This window comes from Triplophysa dalaica, chromosome 6 (genome assembly GCF_015846415.1).
Source record: "Triplophysa dalaica isolate WHDGS20190420 chromosome 6, ASM1584641v1, whole genome shotgun sequence".
Taxonomy (NCBI): Eukaryota; Metazoa; Chordata; class Actinopteri; order Cypriniformes; family Nemacheilidae; genus Triplophysa; species Triplophysa dalaica.
Genome location: NC_079547.1, coordinates 10,185,862 through 10,208,568, shown reverse-complemented (window position 1 = coordinate 10,208,568; position 22,707 = coordinate 10,185,862). Strand labels below are relative to the sequence as shown.

Genomic DNA, 22,707 nt, shown 5'->3' with positions numbered 1-22,707 from the left:
AATGCACCAATATCGATAACATCTTTTAATGGCTAAAGAAATAATAATAGTTGACATTAGATAAGGAGTTCTGAATCTTATATAAAAAAGCTACAGCTTGTCATTAAGGCATGATACAGAAAAATAATAAATCTAAATTAGGTTCAGTTTCCCAAAATAGAGAAAACAAAAGCAAATTAGACAAAAATTTGTTTTGACATCTTCAAGTCCAAAGTCGTCATCCTGTCAAATGTCATAGCAACAGGCCTCAAGGGTTAGCCAGGGAGGAGTTGTTGGATTGCTCTGCTTTCTTCTTTCCTTTCAGGTTGATTTTGGTAGAGCTGTGGTTATGGCCAGGAGGAACAGATTTAAGCCTCTCTGATGTTGCCTTACTAAGAGCTCTCCATAGCATCCAAGACTTTCATAATTTGTTGTTTAATGGCCTTAGTGGCATCACCTGCATTGGGGATTAAATACCTGCAAAAGAGATGGAAAATGTCAGAACACTGGAAAACAAAATAAATGATCAATACATTTTATTAATAATTATTGATTACACAATGTGGTGATGTTGCTTCCCAAGGATCCGAAAAACTATGGTTCAGATTTCTCTTAACAATAACATTTTATCTAAATATAGCGTCCAAAATATTTCCCATTGGGCCATTTTTGTAATGTCAGATAATCAGATTAAGAAAAAAGGGAAAGGCACATTAAAATTGTTTATACAGTTTGAACACTAGGTGGCGGTACAATTTTTATGAGGCAAACAAGATGTGCCAGTGATGATACATACCGCAACCATGTGGCCCTTTGGCATGCTAGCCTTAGAATTTGTTTTCGCTGTACACAAGAACCATTTCATCATCAAAAGCTTAATACGTTTTTGTCAGTGCTGTCTACAGTTACAAAATACTGTTCCAAATGTTATCCAAATCGCACAAATTTTCTAGGAGGAGCTTGAAAGATTGATTCAAGGTTTAATATTTTATTTGTCACATACACTTTGTAATTATCTAAAACTTGCAGTGAAATGTTAATCTGGTATACTCCAAAGACCGTGCATTTAGAGGAGAATATAGACAATATATGTAGAGAATATATAAAAACAATGCATTTACATACTATGAAGTTGAAAGATTGTTCACTTACAATAAATACAGGTTTAAATAAGAGATCAGTGTTGAGAAAGACAGCGTATAGCAAGGGAATCAGAAATGTGGAAATATACAGTATCTCACAGAAGTGAGTACACCTCTCACATTTTTGTAAATATTTTCATATATATTTTCATTTGACAACACTTTGCTACAATGTAAAGTAGTGAGTGCACAGCTTGTATAACAGTTTAAATTTGCTGTGCCCTCAAAATAACTCAACACACAGCCATTAATGTCTTAACCACTGGCAACAAAAGTGATTAGACCCCTAAGTGAAAATGTCCAAATTGTGCCCATTGTAGCCATTTTCCCTCCACGATGACATGTGATTCTTTAGTGTTACAAGGTCTCAGGTGTGAATGGGGAGCAGTTGTGTTAAATTTGGTATTATCGCTCTCACTCTCTCATACACCTCATGGCACCTCATGGCAAAGGATCTGAAAAAACAATTATTGCTCTACATAAAGATGGCCTAGGCTATAAGAAGATTGCAAAGACCCTGAAACTGAGATACAGCATGGTGGTCAAGACCATACAGCGGTTTAACAGCACAGGTTCAACTCAGAAGAGGCCTCACCATGGTCAACCAAAGTAGTTGAGTGCACATGCTCAGTGTCATATCTAGAGGTTGTCTTTGGGGAATAGACGTATGAGTGCTGCCAGTATTGCTGCAGAGGTTGAAGGGGTGGGGGGTTTGGGGGTAAGCCTATCGGTGCTCAGATGTCCCAGAAGGAAGTCTCTTCTAAAGATGATGCACAAGAAAGCCTGCAAACAGTTGGCTGAAGAATAGCAGACTAAGGACATCGATCAATGGAACCATGTCCTGTGGTCTGTTGAGACCAAGATAAACTTATTTGGATCAGATAGTGTCAAGCGTGTGTGGCGGCAACCAGGTAAGGAGTACAAAGACAACACAGTCAAGCATGGTGGTGTGAGTGTCATGGTCTGGGCCTGTATGAGGGCTGCCGGCACTGGGGAGCTAACGGCGAATGCAAAAGACACGGTACCATGCGCTACTCACCCGCTCAAAATGTACCATGCACACTCCCCCGCTCCCGGGTCAACAAGTACCATGCGCACACCGCACCCCATCAACAAAAATAGTGGAGGGCCAACGTTGCCCAAATAAATCTATTTCTAAATTTCTCTTCGCAGTCCAGCCCTGGCAACACAAAATATTAACACTTTGGCCCCAATTTGGACATTTCACTTAGGGGTGTGCTCACTTTTGTTGCCAACGGTTTAGACATTAATGGCTGATTGTTGAGTTATGAGGGCACAGCAAATTTACACTGTTATATAAGCTGTGCACTCACTACTTTACATTGTAGCAAAGAGTAATTTCTTCAGTGTTGTCACATGAAAAGATATAATAAAATATTTACTAAAATGTGAGTGTTGTACTTCTTCACTTATCTGTGAGGTGTTCTGCTGTATTCTGAACCAGCTGGAGGGGTTTGATAGCCTTTGCAGAAGACCAGCTCGGAGAGCATTGCAGTAGTCCAACCTTGAGATTATAAGGGCCTTGATAAGGAGTTGTGCCACATGCTCAGTGATAGGGTCTTACCTTTATAATGTTAAATAAGGCAAATCGGCATGACCGCGTTGTCTTTGCAAAGTAATCATTGAAAGTTTCGTATCTATAAGATATAGCCTCAGATCCAATTTTGGATCAACGTTGTTAAGTTTGGAACATCATAACCTTTGAACCAAGGCGAAAATCTAAATTCTGTGCCACTCACTTCAAAAGGTCACCTTAGCTGATTTTAATAACAATTGATCCATATTTCTAGGAGGAATAGTAAAAAAACACAATGCTGTAGTTTTTCAAAATGGCCACTACTGTATTGGGAGAAGTCTTGATGTGAGACATGAAATACGATGAGCATGGTGAGTGCAACGAGAATTTATGTAAATCAAGTGGTTCAAAAGTTATAGCAGTTTGAAAAGTGAAGTGCTGGTGAAGCTATAGAGTAAGAGTAAACTAGTGACCCCATACTTGACCAGTAGTGGCCTTAAATAACTTAATTGTAAGAAGAACTGGATTGAAAGTAAATAAATAATAATAATTAATTGAACTTTTGCTAAAACTCAGGAAATCAACAAGTAGTACATTCTTACATTATGTGGCTTTAGTTTTTTAAAGCAAACATGCATCAAAAACACAATATATTCATCAGCCAAATCCCAGAGGTTATGTTGATATATCTATATATCATCGGTTTAAGCCGATACATTGATTATCGTGACAGGTCCAATTTAGGGATGCTCATATTGACCGTTTAACCGTTAACCGATCGTAAAAAAATTGACCGGTTAATACTGTCAGTTAAACTATTTAAAATGTATATTTATTTTAAATTTAATAATTAGGGTTCGAGCCCAAAGGGCTAGAAACCTATTGTATTTGTAGATTTTCTTCTTCTTTTTTTTAAGGTTCCAGGCCGAAGGGCTAGAAACCTATTGTTTTTGTAGTGATTTTTAATCTTCTTCTTATTATTATTAGGGTTTCGAGCACGAAGTGCTGAAAACCTATTGTTTTTGTAGTGATTTTCTATTCTACTTCTTCTTATTATTTTTCCGCCTTAAAACGCGTCGCCCAGCCCAAACCGTAAGTCGTAGAAACTTGAGACTTGGTCAGTTGGTTGTATCTGTGCAGGTTACTCAGATACAGTGACCCAGCCAAATCGGCCCATAGGTTGCGCTACAGCGATGAAAATCGCGTTTGCGCTCCTTACTCCTAAACTGTTTGTCGCCCACCCAAGTGTTTTATATCATTGTCATCATTGGCTCAAAACTTAAAAACCGTATATCTCCGATTTCATTTCTGGAATGCAAATTTTCTATGGGATGAATTCCGACTCAAAATGATTAACAAATGCATGCACAGTCATCCGTGAATGTGATACACGTTACATTTGCATTTTACGATCCACAAACAAATGCCTTATGATTTGATTCTGTGAAATTTAGATTTGAATAAACACGAAGCGATTTGTACAAATAGAGGCAAATTTGTGATTGCAATGTTTTTATTTTGTGTTCATGTATATTTGTATATATGTAGATTTTGCGCATACCAATGAGAAGTTGTGCATTTGTGTATCCTGCGTCCATTTATCGTGTTCGGTTCATTTGGATTTTGAGACTTTCTTTACGCGGTTTTGCATTGGACAATCCACACACACGCAACTGCAGATCCATGCGCAACCGTGCAAAAAATAAGAACTACCACTAGATGGCAGGCTTACGGAAACCATAGGTGCTGGTGCTATCATTAGAATATCATCAAAAAGTTGATAGATTTAACTATTTCACATTTCACTACAAAATTCAAACATTTTAAATAATTTTTATGGGAGAAGTCATCCCATAATTTTCCTGCTAATTAGCATTTTATAAAAAAAAAAATGAACTAGTCCCTGGATTTCTGCCCGATCGGAACCAAACCAACGTGATGAATTCTGTGGAGTGTGAATTTAATTATTAATTGAAAAAAAATTGAAATTTCGATTCAGGGTTGCTAGGGGGCATCAAAACACCAAACCGGAAGTAGCCTATTTCACTAAAAGGCAATACCCAGAGAACGGTTTAAGATATCTTCATGTGGCTTTGACCATATGTGTAGACCCTCAGTACGGGGTCGCAATAAAAAAGATTCGGTGTTTGACCACTAGGTGGCGCTATAATAGCAAAGAACTCGAAAAGGGCTATAACTACGCAACCGTTTGCCCGATCGACTTATTATTTGGTATGGTGTGTCTTTGTGTCATGCACCTTGACTGTATAGGACTTTGGCGTTTCTCAAAAAACATGTCTGCCATCGGCCAATGAAGTTTGAGCACTCGTTAGACAGGGTTAACTGAGGCCGATCAAAACGACACTCGCGGGGCTTGTTCGACTCGTGGTCCTGAAGGTCTGTACAAAATATGAACTCATTCGGCCACCGAGGGGTGAAATAACGCTTTTGAAGTGCATATACAATTCTGTATCACGTGACATTTGACATATACAGAAACTATTGGTATCATATGATAGCTCTTCTCATTCTGAACAACTTTCCCTCTGGACACACTTCTGTCGATCAAACGGTTCGTGAGTTATAGCTGATGATGTCAAAAACCTTCTTTCGCGAACTAGTCCTTGGTTTTTCCACTGATCGGAACCAAACAAATGCAGATGACTTCTGTGGAGTGTGAATGTAAATAATCATTGAAAAAAAGTGGAAATTTCCTTTCACCGTTGCTTAGGGACGCCAAAACTTAAAATGGGCGGCTTAACATATCATCATGGGGCTCGTATGATATGTGTAAACCATCACTCCGAGGTCACCTACAAAAGAAGGTAATAAATCAATAATTATCAAAAACATGTTGAGTGTGTTTTAGTTGTGTGAACGTAACAGGGTCCTTTATAATATTAACATGAAACAGTGCACGTTAAAGGTCGCTACTCCTTAATAAATAATCCGACCAATTTGCCGTTACGTACTATAATACATCTTATGGCACAAAACAAGCATGCGAAATATGACGCTCATCGGAAGAAGTACGCCTTCGTAACAGTCGAAAAGGTGAAATATCACTCATTCAAATGGCTTATTCAAACACGTCTAACCACAAGATGGTAGTAGATGACTGTTCGTCGGCCACGAGCGTACCCGACGATAGCTGACGTACCTAAGAGCCGTTTAAGTGCTGGAACCCGGAAAATGCTGCTTGCAGCTTTAATATTAATAATCTTTTTTATAATAAAAATAATGTAATAGTCTATTTTTAAATAACTATTAAGTTGTACGTTTTTAGTTTTCTGTATGGTGAAAGAAAAACATGCCAACCATTAACTCACAGACTTTACAGACACATGCGACTAGGTGTAAATACCCTGCGAAACATTTTCGAGATTAAAATCCGATGACGCAAATCACTTGACGAAACTGGACACTTGCAATTCATGTGATTGTTAAGGCCACAATTTTGAGGGCTTTACTTCTCCAAACGGAGTTGCCACTGGCTTTCTCAAGCTCAAGTATTTTGTTTCAAATGAAGACACGGGACAATCGCGCTCACAATGCGCTGCAATGGAATTTCGGTGCTAGCCATCAATTTATCCTTTACATAAACGTATCTCTATAGAAACTTAATATCGATATTATACCTCAAAGCGACAATGTTTCCGATCACCATCTTATAACATGTACACTGCGCACTGCAGAAATCAGTTGTATATCTCGTTATCGACAGGGTAGAACAATCACCTAATAAACTATTAAAGATAGTTTCATAAACTTCCGATGAGCCGATGAAACTCAACAGCAGTGCAAAATATGAAAAGACAATGCAGAAAAAGCAGAACGCATATGGCGGAAGACAAAACTTGTAGTCCATTATAACATCTACAAAGACAGCCTACATGCTTTTAATATGGAACTAGGCAAAGCTAGACAGACTTTCTTCTCAAATATTATAAACAGTAATTTAAACAACACACGCACTCTTTTTGCTACTGTAGAGAGACTGACAAACCCGCCAAACCAGATTCCCAGTGAAATGCTCTCAGACAACAAGTGCAGTGAGTTTGCCTCTTTCTTCTGTGAGAAAATCAATAATATCAGAAAGGTGATCAGCACATCCTTGAGTTGCCCTGGGGTTAGACAGATAATCAAACCACCTGAGAAAGTTGTTACTATGTCTGACTTCAAAGAAATTGATGGCACAATTTTGGAAGAAACCGTACAACACCTTAAAACATCAACCTGTTCTCTTGACACACTTCCCACATCATTTTTCAAAAGTGTGTTAAACAGCTTAGAAGCAGATCTTCTAGAAGTGGTAAATGCCTCACTTCTCTCTGGGAGTTTTCCAAACTCCCTGAAAACTGCAGTTGTAAAGCCCCTCCTGAAAAAGAACAATCTGGATAAGACCATATTAAGCAGCTATAGACCGATCTCAAATCTTCCTTTCATAGGCAAGATCATTGAAAAAGTTGTCTTCAATCAGCTGAATAAATTCTTATGCGCGAATGGATACTTTGACAATTTTCAATCTGGTTTCCGACCACATCACAGCACAGAGACAGCGCTCATAAAGATAATAAACGATATTCGCTTAAATACTGATTCAGGCAAATTATCAGTGCTGATACTACTCGACCTCAGTGCTGCATTTGACACTGTCGATCATAACATACTTCTTGACAGGCTGGAAAACTGGGTGGGGCTTTCTGGGATAGTCCTAAAATGGTTCAGGTCATACTTAGATGGGAGAGGTTATTATGTGAGTATAGGAGATCATAAGTCTGAGTGGACATCCATGACATGCGGAGTCCCTCAAGGCTCAATTCTTGCGCCAATCCTGTTCAACCTGTATATGCTCCCAATGAGCCAAATAATGAGAAAGAACAAAATTGCTTACCACAGCTATGCAGACGACACACAGATCTACTTAGCTCTATCGCCTAACGATTACAGCCCCATTGACTCCCTGTGCCAATGCATCGATGAAGTCAACAATTGGATGTGTCAAAACTTTCTTCAATTAAACAAAGACAAAACTGAAGCAATTGCATTTGGAAACAAAGATGAAGTTCTCAAGGTGAACGCATACCTTCACTCTAGGGGTCAAACAATTAAAAATCAAGTCAGGAATCTTGGTGTGACACTAGAGTCAGAGCTTAGTTTCAGTAGTCATGTCAAAGCAATAACCAAATCAGCATACTACCATCTGAAAAATATTGCAAGAATTAGATGCTTTGTTTCCAGACAAGACTTAGAGAAACTTGTTCATGCTTTCATCACCAGCAGGGTGGATTACTGTAACGGACTCCTCACTGGCCTTCCCAAAAAGACCATTAGACAGTTGCAGCTCATACAGAACGCTGCCGCCAGGATTCTGAGCAGAACTAGAAAATATGAACATATCACACAAGTCCTCAGGTCTTTACACTGGCTCCCAGTTAAATTTAGGATTGATTTTAAAGTATTATTACTGGTATATAAATCATTCAATGGCCCTCAATACATTGCAGATATGCTCAATGAATATAAACCCAACAGATCACTCAGATCACTAGGATCATATCAGCTAGAAATACCAAGGGTTCACTCAAAGCATGGCGAATCTGCTTTTAGCTATTATGCCAGCCGCAGCTGGAACCAGCTTCCAGAGGAGATCAGATGTGCTCCTACAATAGTCACTTTCAAATCCAGACTCAAAACGCATCTGTTTAGCTATGCATTTAATGAATGAGCACTGTGCCATTGTTCGTCCGACTGTCTGTACTGTACTGTATTTTACTTTTATAAACTTTAATTACTCTTATTTCTTTTTATTATTTTAATATCTTCTATGTAAAGCACTTTGAATTGCCACTGTGTATGAAATGTGCTATATAAATAAAATTGCCTTGCCTTGCCTTGCCATAAGGAACCTGCCAGATGTGACTCCTTTAATAACCTTGCCAACAAATATAGAATAGCTCGATGACATGACCAGCAACATGGGCACTATTTTCTCTAATACATTAAGAAGCGGTCACACCTATGAAGTCAAAAAAGATTAATGAAAAGATCATAGCACCATGGTACAATAGCACCACTCGCACCCTAAAAAGAGAAACCCGTAAACTGGAGCGCAAATGGATCAAACCCAAATAGAGGTCTTTAAAATTGCATGGAAAGAGAGTGCAAACTGCTACAAAAAGGCACGGAAAGCAGCAAAAGCTGAGCACCTCTGTAACCTCATAGAAAATAAGAAAAAACAATCCAAGGTTTTTATTTAGTACAATTGCTAAATTAACAAACAAACAGACTTCACCTGACCTGGCTATTCCGCCGCACCTTGGTAGCAATGAATTCATGATTTTTTTTGCAGAGAAAATCGAAAAAGTACGAGACAACATAGCTAAAACCAAACCTCCAAGTGTATCTAAAGAATTAGTATCGACCATCACCCAAAAAGAAAAGCTACAGTGTATTTCTCCTATAAGTCAGAAAGATTTAATTAAACTTATTAAAATATCCAAATCAACGGGGGGGGGGGTTACGTGCATTCAGATAACTTCAAGGGGATGGAAGCAAGATTCTTGAAAGGGGGGCATTCAGGTGTTCTTTAAGGACATTCGCAATCTTACTCCAAATATCCAGGCAAGACAACATTAAAAATTTACCTGAAAGGGTGTGAATTGTGGTTTAAATGAAGCTGTGAATGTTTTTGACCAGAAACATGCACATACCACTTGATGATTTCAGCTAATCATAGCATGTTCATTAGTTGAGGGCGACAGGGAGCGATGTGGGGTGACTATGGCAGGCAACTATGAGCTGTTCTAAAACGCTCTGAAATTGAAGCAGTGATTACATTCTCTATTACTGAACGCAGTGCGACAAACAAACCAAAATACACTAATGTAGTATCAAATAATCTGTCAAAAGAAGTGAGTGGTTTTCACTTTGTCTAACATTTTTTTTTAATGCAGCAGGTTTATTGGGCTGCATTTACAGTTTAAAATCATGATTATTTGAACACTGTAATACTAAAATCTATCGAATACTCAGTTCGGTTAGATCTGAATTTTTAAAGAGTTCATTGTTATAGTTATACTTCATTTTATGTTTAGAATGTTAGTGCAGTGTTACTCTAATGTGACTTGCGGGATCCACATTCTTGCCGAATTTAGCCCTGACCCAAATAAGACACACCTGAAAAAGAGTAATCAAGCAATTAATTCGGTGCTTCGCAGACTGATTGAGTTTAAGGTGGGGTGGCTGATTTGGAAAGGTGCTAACTTTAGCCTGCTAGCACTGGAATTATAATCCAACCCTCACTGCAATTCGCCGTCCAAAGCCACGCCTCCTCCAAACACATGAATGTATTTCGTAAATCCATGTTTTACAAACTAAATTAATTAAATTAATTAAATTATTCTCGAAGCATTTTGCCTGCAACTTTTTAAAACAGATTTGAAATCACTAACACCCATCCATCCATCCATTTTCTTCCGTTTATCTGGGTCCGGGTCGGGGGGGAAGCCCTCTAGGCAGGGATGCCCAGAGTTCCCTCTCCCTAGACACTTCCTCCAGCTCTTCCGGGGGGACACCGAGGCGTTCCCAGGCCAGCCGGGAGACATAGTCCCTCCAGCGTGTCCTAGGTCTTCCCCGGGGTCTCCTCCCGGTGGGACATGCCCGGAACACCTTCTCGGGAAGGCTTCCAGGGGGCATCCGGAAAAGATGCCCGAGCCACCTCAGCAATGTGGAGGAGCAGCGGATCTACTCTGAGCTCCTCCCGAGTGACCGAGCTTCTCAGCCTATCTCTAAGGGATCGCCCAGCCACCCTGCAGAGAAAGCTCATTTCGGCCGCCTGTATCCGGGATCTTGTCCTTTTGGTCATGACCCACAGCTCATGACCATAGGTGAGAGTAGGAACGTAGATTGACCGGTAAATCGAGAGCTTCGCCTTGCGGCTCAGCTCCTTCTTCACCACGACAGACTGGTACAGCGACCGCATTACTAAAGAAGCTGCACCGATCCGTCTGTCAATCTCCCGTTCCGTCCTTCCCTCACTCGTGAACAAGACCCCCAGATACTTGAACTCCTTCAATTGATGCAGGAACTCTCCACCTACCTGAAGTGTGCAAGCCACCCTTTTCCGACTGAGAACAATGGCCTCAGATTTGGAGGTGCTGATTCTCATCCCAGCATGACGACATCATCCGCAAAGAGCAGAGATGAAATCATGTGGTCCCAAACCCGACGCCCTCCGGCCCCTGGCTGCGCCTAGAAATTCTGTCCATAAAAATTATGAACGGAACCGGCGACAAAGGGCAGCCCTGCCGGAGTCCAACATGCACCGGAAACAAGTCTGACTTACTGCCGGCAATGCGAACCAAGCTCCTGCTCCGGTCGTACAGGGACCGGATAGCTCTTAGCAAAGGGTCCCGAATCCCATACTCCCGGAGTAGCCTCCACAAGGTGCCGCAAGGGACACAGTCGAATGCCTTCTCCAAATCCACAAAACACATGAGGATTGGATGTGCAAACTCCCACGAACCCTCCAGCACCCTGGAGAGGATAGAGCTGGTCCAGCATTCCATGACCGGGACGAAAACCACACTGTTCATCCTGAATCTGAATCAGGACGGATTCTCCTCTCCAGTACCCTGGCATAGACCCATTCACTAACACATTATAATAAATTGTAACTTCTCTTGTCAACCCATATGCATTTTTGCAGGGCAGTTAATGCACTTTCATATTAATTGAGTGTGAGCAGTGTAACGATTGCTGCCTTCTGCTTCGGCTTTGATCCTGCGACACGAGCATGAGCTGCTCACATGTAAATACTCTTATCTTTTAACATGACCACTGAAAACAAATGTGTAACTATTGGATTTCAAACTATTCAAAGCTTTTGTATGTTACCAGATGTTGGCCTACAGATGTTGGCCTACAGTACACCACAGTGACTTCAATGCTGTTCCCTAAATGACTGACTACTACCATGTTATTAAGTAAAACTAAGCACCTGTGACAGTTTGTGGAGTTTGTAGTTGTAACGGGTATAAAGTCATGCCTTTTATTCCGATGTGCATTAGTATTAAGCATGTTAACAGGATCTTTAATAGGAAGACAGATAGGTTGAGAGTGATTCCAGAGAGACCAGCACTACTTTCACTTGTAACACTGTTTGAAGAATTTATGTTCCAGAATCTGACTGTAAATTTTTAAATTTGAAATTAATCTCCAACTCTGACAGGTCCTTGACTTGATCTGGTGCTGGTCCCCTAAAAGTCACCTAAATAAATAGTTTGTTTTTGTGGAACGAAAGGGAGCATCACATAGTCCAGTTTGTTTAGTTTATTTTACAGTAAAGAAGCAATAATAATAGTGAACCATGTATGAGGATGTCAATCTCTTAATGTGCTGCCTTACATCCCCCTTTCTGCCTCACCGAATATACTAGACATACACAGTTGGTACAAAATGACCAGTATTATTCTTGATAAAATATGGCACTTCATTTCCCACTAACAATGACCTGGCGTTCCACCAGCGGATTTTGGCCAGCACAGATTCATCGGCTTACCACAACCTGACCACCGTCAGCACACTGTCGACACGCCGATCAATGGAAAAATGCTGTCGGTCTGTCAGGTTTTCTTGGGTGGCATGCCCCCAGCGGCTTATGTTGGTACAGCAGTGGCAAACTGGGGGGCACAGATTAAGCGGCCCTGACACAGACGGGCCACCACAGGGACTATTCATGCTGTTGGTACAGCAGTGGCCAAATTACAAGACATGTTTTATTTATTTATTCTTACAGGAAGTAATCTTAAGGATGGAATATATCCAGCAAACAATGAGCTGGCGGTCTACGGCGTTTTTTGGGTGACACCGATTCAGCAGCTTACCACCGTCGGCACACTGTCGACATACTGTCGACAAGCCGATCAATGCAAAAATGCTGTCGGCCTGCCGACCAATGTAAAAATGCTGTCGGTCTGATAGCTTTTTTGGGGTGAAACAGCTTGCTGCCATTGGACCTCTGTCGGTACAGCCGTGGCAGACTTTCAAGACATGTTTTATTTATTTATTTTTACAGTCAAAGTAATCTTAAGGATGGATATATTAGCTAAAAAGTTTAATTTAATATGATAGTAGGCTAATAATTATTAAATAAAAGCAAACTTTAGTATAAAAACTTTTTTTTTCAGTTAAATCAAAAGGCTATTAATTTGCACATTGATAATTTAATGAGATTTAATAGTTTATGTAGTATATTAATACCGTATGTAGCCTAAATGCTGCATGATTAATGGGTGTGCGTTGCGAGCTGGACATTCGTGTGGCATTCAAACACTGTAGCGGAGGGAGTTACCATGGAAACGGGGCGGCACCAGGAACTGACAAGCAGCAAGCTTTGTTTCTGATGGTTTTCTTCAGTGTTTTCAGGTAAGTATAGTCACTAAAATCACACAAATAATACACACAACTATTGTTGACACTTTAATTACTTGTAATTGACACGTATCTTTTGAATATTTACTTATTTTTGTACTTAGAAAGGGTTTAATGTCTCCAAGGAAAAAGTCTGTTAGCGTTTTAAGAAGAGGCTAACGTTAACTCTATAGCTCTAGCGCTAGACTATTAAAGTTTGGGCTTCTAATAACGTCTTTATTTTGTAGATGAGAGGTTTTGATAGTTTTGTACATGTTGTCAATGTATTATTGGATGTATTTATGTGCGATGTAACCTTCTGCAACTTACATGGAGCACATAAATGTGCTGCAATTATTTCAAGCGTGTTTTGATGTTTTATCGTAAACAGAGATTTCAGCATTTCTGAAAGGGGATACAGAGAGGAATAAATTAAGGTGAGTTGAGAAAGCTACAATCATTTAATCACCTCATGTACTTTTTACAACATTTGACCATGTATCTATTTACCACACTTTTTTTTCCTTTGAATTTTTTTACAGTTATTTTAAGGGTTTGCCATCCAAACATGAGTGACATTGAATTAGCAATATTAAATGAATAAGTTAACCTAAAAGCATAAATTCTGTTATTTTAGCAAATATATTTTTGTATATCCTCGTCGTCAGCTAAGAATCATGGCGTTGTATTCAATAGTACTCCGTCATTTGAGAGCCCTGTCCCCAACACATGTAAAATTGTATTTTCCATCTTAAGAATATATCTAAACTACGTCATATGCTGTCACTGTCAGATGCAGAGAAATTAATTCATGGATTCATGACATCAAGACTAGATTACTGTAATGCACTTTTAGTTGGTTGCCCTGCAGGCCTATTACAAAAACTCCAACTGGTTCAAAACGCGGCAGCTCGAGTTCTTACACGTACAAAAAAGTATGAGCATATAACCCCGGTTCTGTCAACCTTGCACTGGTTACCTATAAAGCATCGCATTAACTTTAAGATCTTGCTTATAACCTATAAAGCCCTACATGGTCTAGCGCCGCAGTATTGAGTGAACTTCTATTGTATTACAGTCCTCCATGTGCATTATGCTCTCAGGCGTCCTGTCAGTTGGTAATACCTAGAATTTCAAAAGTGCAGGTGGTAGCTCCTTTTCTTATCTAGAGCTTAAACTTTGGAATATTCTTCCCTGCACTGTCCGGGAGGCAGACACACTATGTCAGTTTAAATCTAGACTAAAGACGCATCTTTTTAATCTCGAATACACTACACTTCCATAATATTAATCCTCAGAGGATTTAGGCTGCATTATTTAGATCAACCGGAACCAGGAACACATTCAACAACAAATGATGTACTTGTTGCATCAAAGAGTGCAGAACAGTACTCTACACTCAGCCAGTCTTGTCTCTTTGTTCTAAGGTTACCTTAGGATGTAGTTCATGCTCAGGTCTGATGGCAGAGCTGAGAATGGGAAGCGGTGACCTGACAAGAGCTGAGATGATAGAGCTGGATAAAGACTTGACATGATTTCACTACAACATTTCAAATGCTATCAGATTGTTAATGATAATCATGAATCTATAATTGACCTTATTAGTAAGTTTATTTATTTTTTATTTAGCCTTGTTGTGCAAGCACTGTTGAGCTTGTGCAGAGGCAGCAGCTTTTGCAAGAGGGGAACTGGAATCCCCTGGTTGGTTGGAGGTTTTTTTCTCGATTGGAGTTATGGGTTCCTTGCCACCGTTTGCATACTGTTTTGCACTATTTGCCTGGCTGGGTGGGCTGCTTTAGAATTCAGAAGTTAGACATATTAATATTGCATATAAGAATTTATAGTCCATTTAATATTTGACCTGTGGTTCTCTCTCCTTTATCTCAAATGTGTGCTTTCACTGTGCGTGTGTGAGTGTGTTTGCGTGTGTCTATGTCAATGTAGTATAAATTATAATAATATATAATCAGTGTTGCGTAGTTACTCTGAAAAAGTAATTAATTACTACTTGATTAGTTGAGTGATTCAAGAGTAGACATGATAGCTTATTAATTAATTCAATAAATAATATTATTAACTGACCAAAGTGTTACAAATGTGAGCACAGTAAGACTTTGAATTTTGATGTCAAGTACACTATTGCACACGCATATATTTCACAAAGTATTTAGTTTAAGTACATCAAAAGTAACTGTAATTAAATTACAGAAAACATATGAGTAATCCTTACTTTACTTTTTAAGGGAAAAGTAATGAAAATACAGTAACTAATTACTTCGTAACTAGTTACACCCAACACTGTATATAATGTAAAATACTGTGATGTTTAATGAATTATTACATATACAAGCATTTATCTATTAGTTTTATGTTAAGATGTTAAATGTTAATTTTATTGTTATTATGTTAATTGTTAAGTAATTCACCGAGCTGAAATCAACAACTATTCAATGGTATGTAAGCAAACCAATTGCATCCATCTTGAAAATGTGTTGATCTCTAACGTCAGTTCACCGTGCTGAAATCATTATCGAATCAATGTTAGGCAAGTGAACCAATTACGTTGATTTCGTGGTGAATATGAGTTGATTTTCTGACATCGTTTCACCCAACTGAAATCAACATCAATTCAATGTTCGATAAGTGAACCAATTTGCCAAAATTTTCGGTTACTTTTGAATGGCGTGACTGACGTTGTTTCAACATTCCCCCGATGAGCAAAACAATGCCGATCGACCACGGAGATCGACGTCATTTCGATATCATGGGAGATGTTGATTTTACATTGATTCTACGTCAGTTTGCTATCTGGGCATCCCTTTATACACTTGATTTATACAAAGGTCACTTGGTGTTTTGTTGTTACAAACATACCTCTCCACAGCCACTATCCCCACCCCTGCAGCATTGTTTTTGCCAAACTTAAACGTGATAAGTTCTGGGTGCTTCTTCTTAGATGTGATCTTCACCACAGAGTTTAAGGCCTGTCTGGACTGAATGTAAGCAAAGCCTTTGCGGACGCAACCTCTCTCAAACAGTATATGTGTGTTGCAGTGATCAGGAGATGACTGTGGAAGACAGAACAGTTAATTAACACACAAAAATACAAACGACTATCCGATGTAAGCTTTAGCAAATCTTAATGGGTAAAAAGAACATCATAAGAATGTTTTTTCTCACTTAAATTAAATGTAACTCTATTACTCGTAATTTGATTATGCTTTGACTACCTGGGTTGCTTTATGTATGTAACAAAAAAATGTTTAAACAACATTGTTCTAATGAGTCATTTGTGGGTAGCCGTTTCTTTTGAGGCAGTGAATTACAGACAATATCACTTTAGGTTTGTTTTAGGGCTTCTTTCTACATGCAAACATATACATTTATAATTCATACAACAGAATAATGGCCATATTGTTATATTTGGTAACATGCTTCTCTCATGTTATATTGCCAATATATTATATCAATGAATATTGAAACTGAAATGAATGAGAACATTTTAAGCATAAACATCAACTTTGTTAATATTTTTAATTTATTAAAAGCTGGGAAGCTGCATCAGTTTTATGTATCGTGTTTAGACAAGCACTCTCACCTTGGGAACATGTGTCCAGTCTCCTTAACCTCGTTGCATGGAATGTGATGCTTTACATCTGGTTTGTTTATCCAAGTCTGAATATTGACAATCTCTTTCCTGTCATCATCTGGTACTGATGTACTGTCAACATCATCTAAAAAACAGGAAAAGAAAACAAAGAAATTAAATAAGAGATGGGTCTATACTACTGTCATGATTCCACCTCACCTTGTCAGGTATTTCTTGGTCTAGAGGTGGAATCATACAGGATCCTCTGTTTCATGTTGGAGAGAGACAATTTCATCTCTCTCTGGTCTGCGTCATCGTTCCTACCCTCCTGTTTCCTAGTTTGTGTTAATTAGTTTTTCTTGAGTGTTCATCCACTGCACCTGTTCCCTCTTTAGTTTGTCCCTATAAAGAGTCCTCATGTTTCATTGTCCTGTGCGCGTTCATTGTATGATGTCCCTCGTCCGAGTAAGTCTTACCTTGCCTGTTTGCTGTTTGCAATTATCCTGTTTATATCTGAGTCCTTGTTCCTTGTTCCTTGTTCCTGATCCCTGTTCCCTGATTCCCTTAGTTTAGTTTAGTGTTCTAATCCAGTGTTTGTTTTGTTAGTTTAGTCAGTCTGTTTCCTCATCAACGTTTATTATTTATCCTGTCTTGTTTTCCCCCTCGTGGGTTTTTGTTTTGCCTGTTTTGTTAGTGTTATTTGTATAAATAAAACCCTGTTGAACCCTCTACCGTCTTGTCCTACCTCTATCTGCAATTGGGTTCAACCAGTCACTGAGATTCATGACAACTAGGCAAGCTATGATGACTTTCACCTTGATATTTTAGCGCGGATGTATACCTAGCTTACTTGCACTGTACCGGACGAGATGTTTCAACTCGCCTCATTCGCGCAATTCGCGTCGTTTGCGTCATTCATAACCAGGGCTTCATTCGCGCCGCAAGTAGGTTATCGCCTCTTTGCATTGAATTAACATGTAAATCACTCGTGCTTGAAGCACCATTTGCGTTTGGTTTGAACACAACATAACGTTACTGTGAAATTACAACATCAAACGTGACGTGCTAACATGGATGCAGCTTTGAAGCCGGCGGGTTTGCTTCAGTGAAAATTTATTTTTAAGAAGCTTCCCAATGGAAACATCGACAAGACTAAGGTTGTTTGCACCTTGTGCAATGCGGAATTGGTTTTAAAAAAAAACTTTCTCTCAACAGGTAGTGGTCTAGCTTTAGTTGAAACCAGTAAATTTGTATTGGCACCTAATGTATTATGGCTCCTGTATGACATATCGCTTGTTGCTCCCTAACTCTTTGTAAATTGCTTTGGATAAAAGCGTCTGCTAAATGACCAAATGTAAATGTACTGTTGGAGCTCTTCCAGTCTCAAGTACCACCTAAACGCAAAGTATCCCTTAGCTAATGCGGAAGTAAACACAAGTACATCTTATTGAACATAATTTATTTTCATCACCAATTACCATAGTAGAACAGTTTAAGCAGTTTGTGATGCATTTTGGAAACAGGAGATGAGCCCCTGGTCTAATGCGCCACCTGGCTTGAGAAACCCGTTCTCAAATACTTACTTTTAGTCATTATTTGGGTAGCACACATATTCTGAATGCCTTCGGCAGAATTCAAAAGAGCAATTTTAATCTAGATTAATTCCAAGATTAATATAGATTAATCTAGATTTCAAAAAAAATATATATATGCCCACCACTAATTTTTAGCTTTACTGTTGTTCAGTTGTAAGAGCCCTGCGTTAACAACGCATGGTTGAGGGTTCGATCCCAGGGGATTGCAGATACCCAAGTATAAATGTATAGGATAATGCAATGTAAGTCGCTTTGGATAAAAGCGTCTGCCAAATGCGTAAATGTAATATTATTATAATTATTATTAGGGGTTCAAGCACAGAGCCCTGAAACCCTTTTGTTTTCGATAGGAATTTTATTAGGGGATCAAGCTCGAAGATATCTGTTAGTGTTCTTCCCTATTATTAGGGGTCAGGCGTAGAAACCAATTGAATTTGTTATTTTTTAGTGGTGATTGAAGAATGCAAAGCATCATAATTACTATCCTGCTGGCTTATTATTGACTTAACTCAACTTTATTGATGTCAGAACCCCCCCAGGTGGGCAGTTGTGGCCTAGTGGTTAGAGAGTCGAACTCAAAACCAGAAGGTCACTGGTTTGATTCTCAGGGCCAACAGATAGCGACCAACGTGCCCTTGAGCAAGGCACCTAACAAGAATCAAAGATTAATTTTGAGCATTAATTTCAATAAGAGTTTAGTATTATTCAGTCAATATTGGAGATATTGTTATTTTTCACAGACTATTCTGTAGGATGACTTTATGAAGGACATTTGCTGGGTTTCAAAAGCAGGTTCACATTTTTTAATGAACAACGTTTTAATGAACAACGTTTCCACTCCATTTATTATCCTAAATTAGATTCATCTGTTTGAGGTCGTTAGCTGCATGAAGACACCCCATACAATCAGTAAGAATCCAACTACTAACATGGCCATGACCAAAGAGCTGTCCAAAGACACTAGAGACAAAATTGTACACCTCCAGAGGGCTGGAAAGGGCTACGGGGAAATTGGCAAGCAGCTTAGTGATATATCTCTTTTTTCTTATATTATAAACGTGAATTTTTTTTTTTATCTTTAATGTGTTGCCTCCTGTCATGTTATAATGAATTTATCACTAAGTTACATTTACTTTGTATGAAATGTGGAAGAGAATCTGAAATCTGATTGGTTGCCCCCACGTGTGTACTGTCCAATGGCATTTTTCAGCTCGATTTACAAATAGGTAGTGAAAAGCATTTGGCAAATGCTTTTTTTAAACCTGTGCATTTAAAATGTTTTATTAATGAACTTGTTATTGTTTTATTTTTCTACATTTTAAAACATAAATTAACAGTTTTTAATGTATTTATTTATTTATACATTTAAAAAAGTTTTTTTTCTGAATAAAGACATCCCACCTTGCGAAAACTGTGAGCCCGTTCGCGACTACGTTACAAGGGTTTTCCTTCGCGGTCAGTCTCGTTGTTTCTGGGGAATTGTAAATATTTTCCGGGCATCAGGAAGATGCTAGAAATTTGCACAAGATTTTGAAAGGTTGGATGTCTATGAATAGGCCAATGCACTTATTAATCCTCTTTGGAAATACTTCATAGATTAAGATATAATATATCAATAAAATAAAAACTAATTTCTCAAACGACAACAATCATGGTGATTATAATTTTTAGCAAAATATATATTTTTATATTTTTATCATTTTTACCATTATATAGCAAGACGGTAATTTTGTATTGACTAAAACAACATGAAAATGCATAGATATTTAGTCAACTAAACTTGACTAAACAAAAATAGGACAAGGATGACTAAATTAGATATAAACTAAAAAGTGTATTCGTCTTGGGACTAAAACTAAGATTAAAATAAATAATAGCTGACCTAATGAACACTAGTCCACGTGCCCACTGGAGACAACAGATCGTTCCATCGACAGGTAAATCCAGTAGAGTCACATTACATTTACATTTAGAAGACGCTTTTATCCAAAGCTACTTACAGAGAGTTCAGGGAGCAATAAGTCATATAGGAGCAACAATACAACATTTGCAAATACAAAGTTGCTAGTTTAAACAAAAGGTAGACAACCTTCCTGTTTAGAGAAAGAGAGAATGTTTTTTTTGTGAAGAGGTAAGGAGAAAGAGCGAGAAAGCGATTTACTGCCCTTATGAGAAGGCAATACAAGACGCAGCTTGTTTGATGAACGCAGGGTTCTTGATGGGATGTAGAAGTGTGTGAAAGTATGCCGGTGCATACAGTGATCGTCATGTAGGCAAACATTAGTGCCTTGAATCTGATATGGGCTTCAACCGGTAGCCAGTGGAGAGAGATGAAAAGGGGTGTCACATGAGCTCTTTTGGGGCTGTTTGGAAGATGAGGTGTGCTGCAGCCACCTACTCCCACCTTCCACAAAAAGCCTCGTCAAAGATGTGTTAAATGTGGGGTACTGCTACTAGATTAAAAGATGGAAGGCTACTTCTTCCTGCTGTTTTGCATGGAGTTCATACAGTATGCATTTCTGTCGCAGCTGGATTCGGATTCGGCCTGTTGTCCCCAGTTCCCTCGTCCCACCCATGGTGTGTTTGCGTCCAAGGAATTCGCCAGGAGGGGGGCTTTCCTCAAAACTGCTCCTTTTTAAACTTTGCATATATTTATACGAGTTTTGAGGTTCAAATGTCACTAATGGTCTTGGCAAATCCAGTTTTATGTGTTCACATCTATTGACCTCCTCAGTTTAATTATGCTTTGAGTAAATTTGCAGACTTTCTGAGGATTATAGTAACAATGTATGACAAAAAAATTCTGCTTGGTGATTTTAATATTCAGATCTGTTGCCCCGGTAAGACTCTAGGCCTTATGGACTCTTTTAGTTTTTCTCAATGGTTACAAAGCCCCATGAATATGCATGGCCACACCTGATAATAGATCTATAGTTATCTGTAATTAACATATTGCAACCTTAAAAATAGGATTGTGAAAATAGGATATTTCACTGCATTGCAGGAACTGACTTAAGAGCTGGGCTTATCTTTTTACCATCTACAATCAGGGAAAAGATTGAACAATTAATCGCCATAGGAGAGGTACGTATCTAGATTTTCATACAATGCTGGCTTGGCGACCTTAGGTCAATACAGATAAAAGCACAGATTCATGACTTTATTGTCTCCAGGAAACATAACATGATTTAAACTGTGACTTTTTAAATGTCTTCAGCTGCTTTTGTTTGATTTGACACTTAATGATTTGCCTGCATTAAAAAGCCAATAAAGAAACTTATTTTCTTTTGGTGAAATCCAAAATCTTTTATGTTTGCATGCTTTTTCTTATATATATGGGGACCCTGCTACACCTTATCCAACCATACAGCTGATGGACAATGGCAATCATTGGAAGAGATTTCAGTGTGGTGAAGGTTCATGGAATAAGATTACGCCAGTGCCCCAGCATTGATGAAGCCTTTTTAACAGCCTCCCGTAACTATTTTACCTTCAACATTGCATATCCAGCACAGCTGAAAAACACACTTTAATTCAGAGGTGCATTGTTAGTATCGTGGAAGGAGACAAGCCCCTGCAAGTAACTTTCCTCCTAAAAGATTAATCTTCTGTATAAGATGCCTCAACTGTACCAGTGCCCAAAGTGTACTCGAAGGATGTTCACTCTTACGTAGTTAATCCAGCATGTTGGAGTTGTTCTTGCACATCAACCAAATTTTAGTATTCCCTGTGGTGTAGATAGTTGTCAGTCAATTTTTTTGAAAACATGTGTACATGAAGCAAAGAGGCTTTGTATTTAGGCCTTCTGTTGACAAAAATGAAGTGAAGAGATACCAGTGAAGAGTCCACAATACAGCAACACAGTTTAAACTCAGATCAGCAAAATTCTGAGAATGATGCAATTACTTATGATCTGCAAGTAGTTGAACCACATATGGATACATTTATTGAAGATTTCAGAGACTATTTGTTTGGGTTCACTCTTAAATGCAGAGACGAAACCTTTGTCAGTCCAACAAGACATTGCTGATGATGTCAAATTTCTCTTTTGCTTTTTCAAAGAAAACTATGACTTGTTTATTTCTTATCATCTTGAAAGAGGAGGTTTTGAAATTTCACAGTGCCCTTAACTGATGCAAGTTTTGCAAGATTTCTTTGATAAGCATATGAAGTTGTTTGTTCTCCTCATATGATTAAAGAACACTGTTAGTCCAAGATGGACTATACAAAACCAGTATGCTACACACTGAGAGGCTGTTCAGGGCAAAAAATAGGAAACTATTCCTATGTTCCAATCTCTGAGGTTTAAAAAAAAAAAAAAATACTGTTGTCATGAAGATGTCTCGAGTAAAATACTATTTGAAAATAACAAGGTCAGAGATGAACACTTTCTAATGGACTATAAAGATTGTCTTTATTTGAAAGAACATCTGTTTTTCAGAGAGTATCCAG

At 38.6% G+C, this 22,707-nt stretch overlaps 1 long non-coding RNA gene across 1 annotated transcript; it reads right to left on the bottom strand.

Annotated features, from left to right (window-relative positions):
- Nucleotides 1-10: 10 nt before the first annotated feature.
- LOC130424283 (uncharacterized) lies at nucleotides 11-17,393 on the bottom strand. Its single transcript, XR_008906923.1, has 3 exons — nucleotides 16,670-17,393; nucleotides 15,946-16,139; nucleotides 11-456 (listed from the first exon to the last, which is right to left on the bottom strand). It is a non-coding gene; the product is annotated as an uncharacterized LOC130424283 (long non-coding RNA).
- Nucleotides 17,394-22,707: the final 5,314 nt, after the last annotated feature.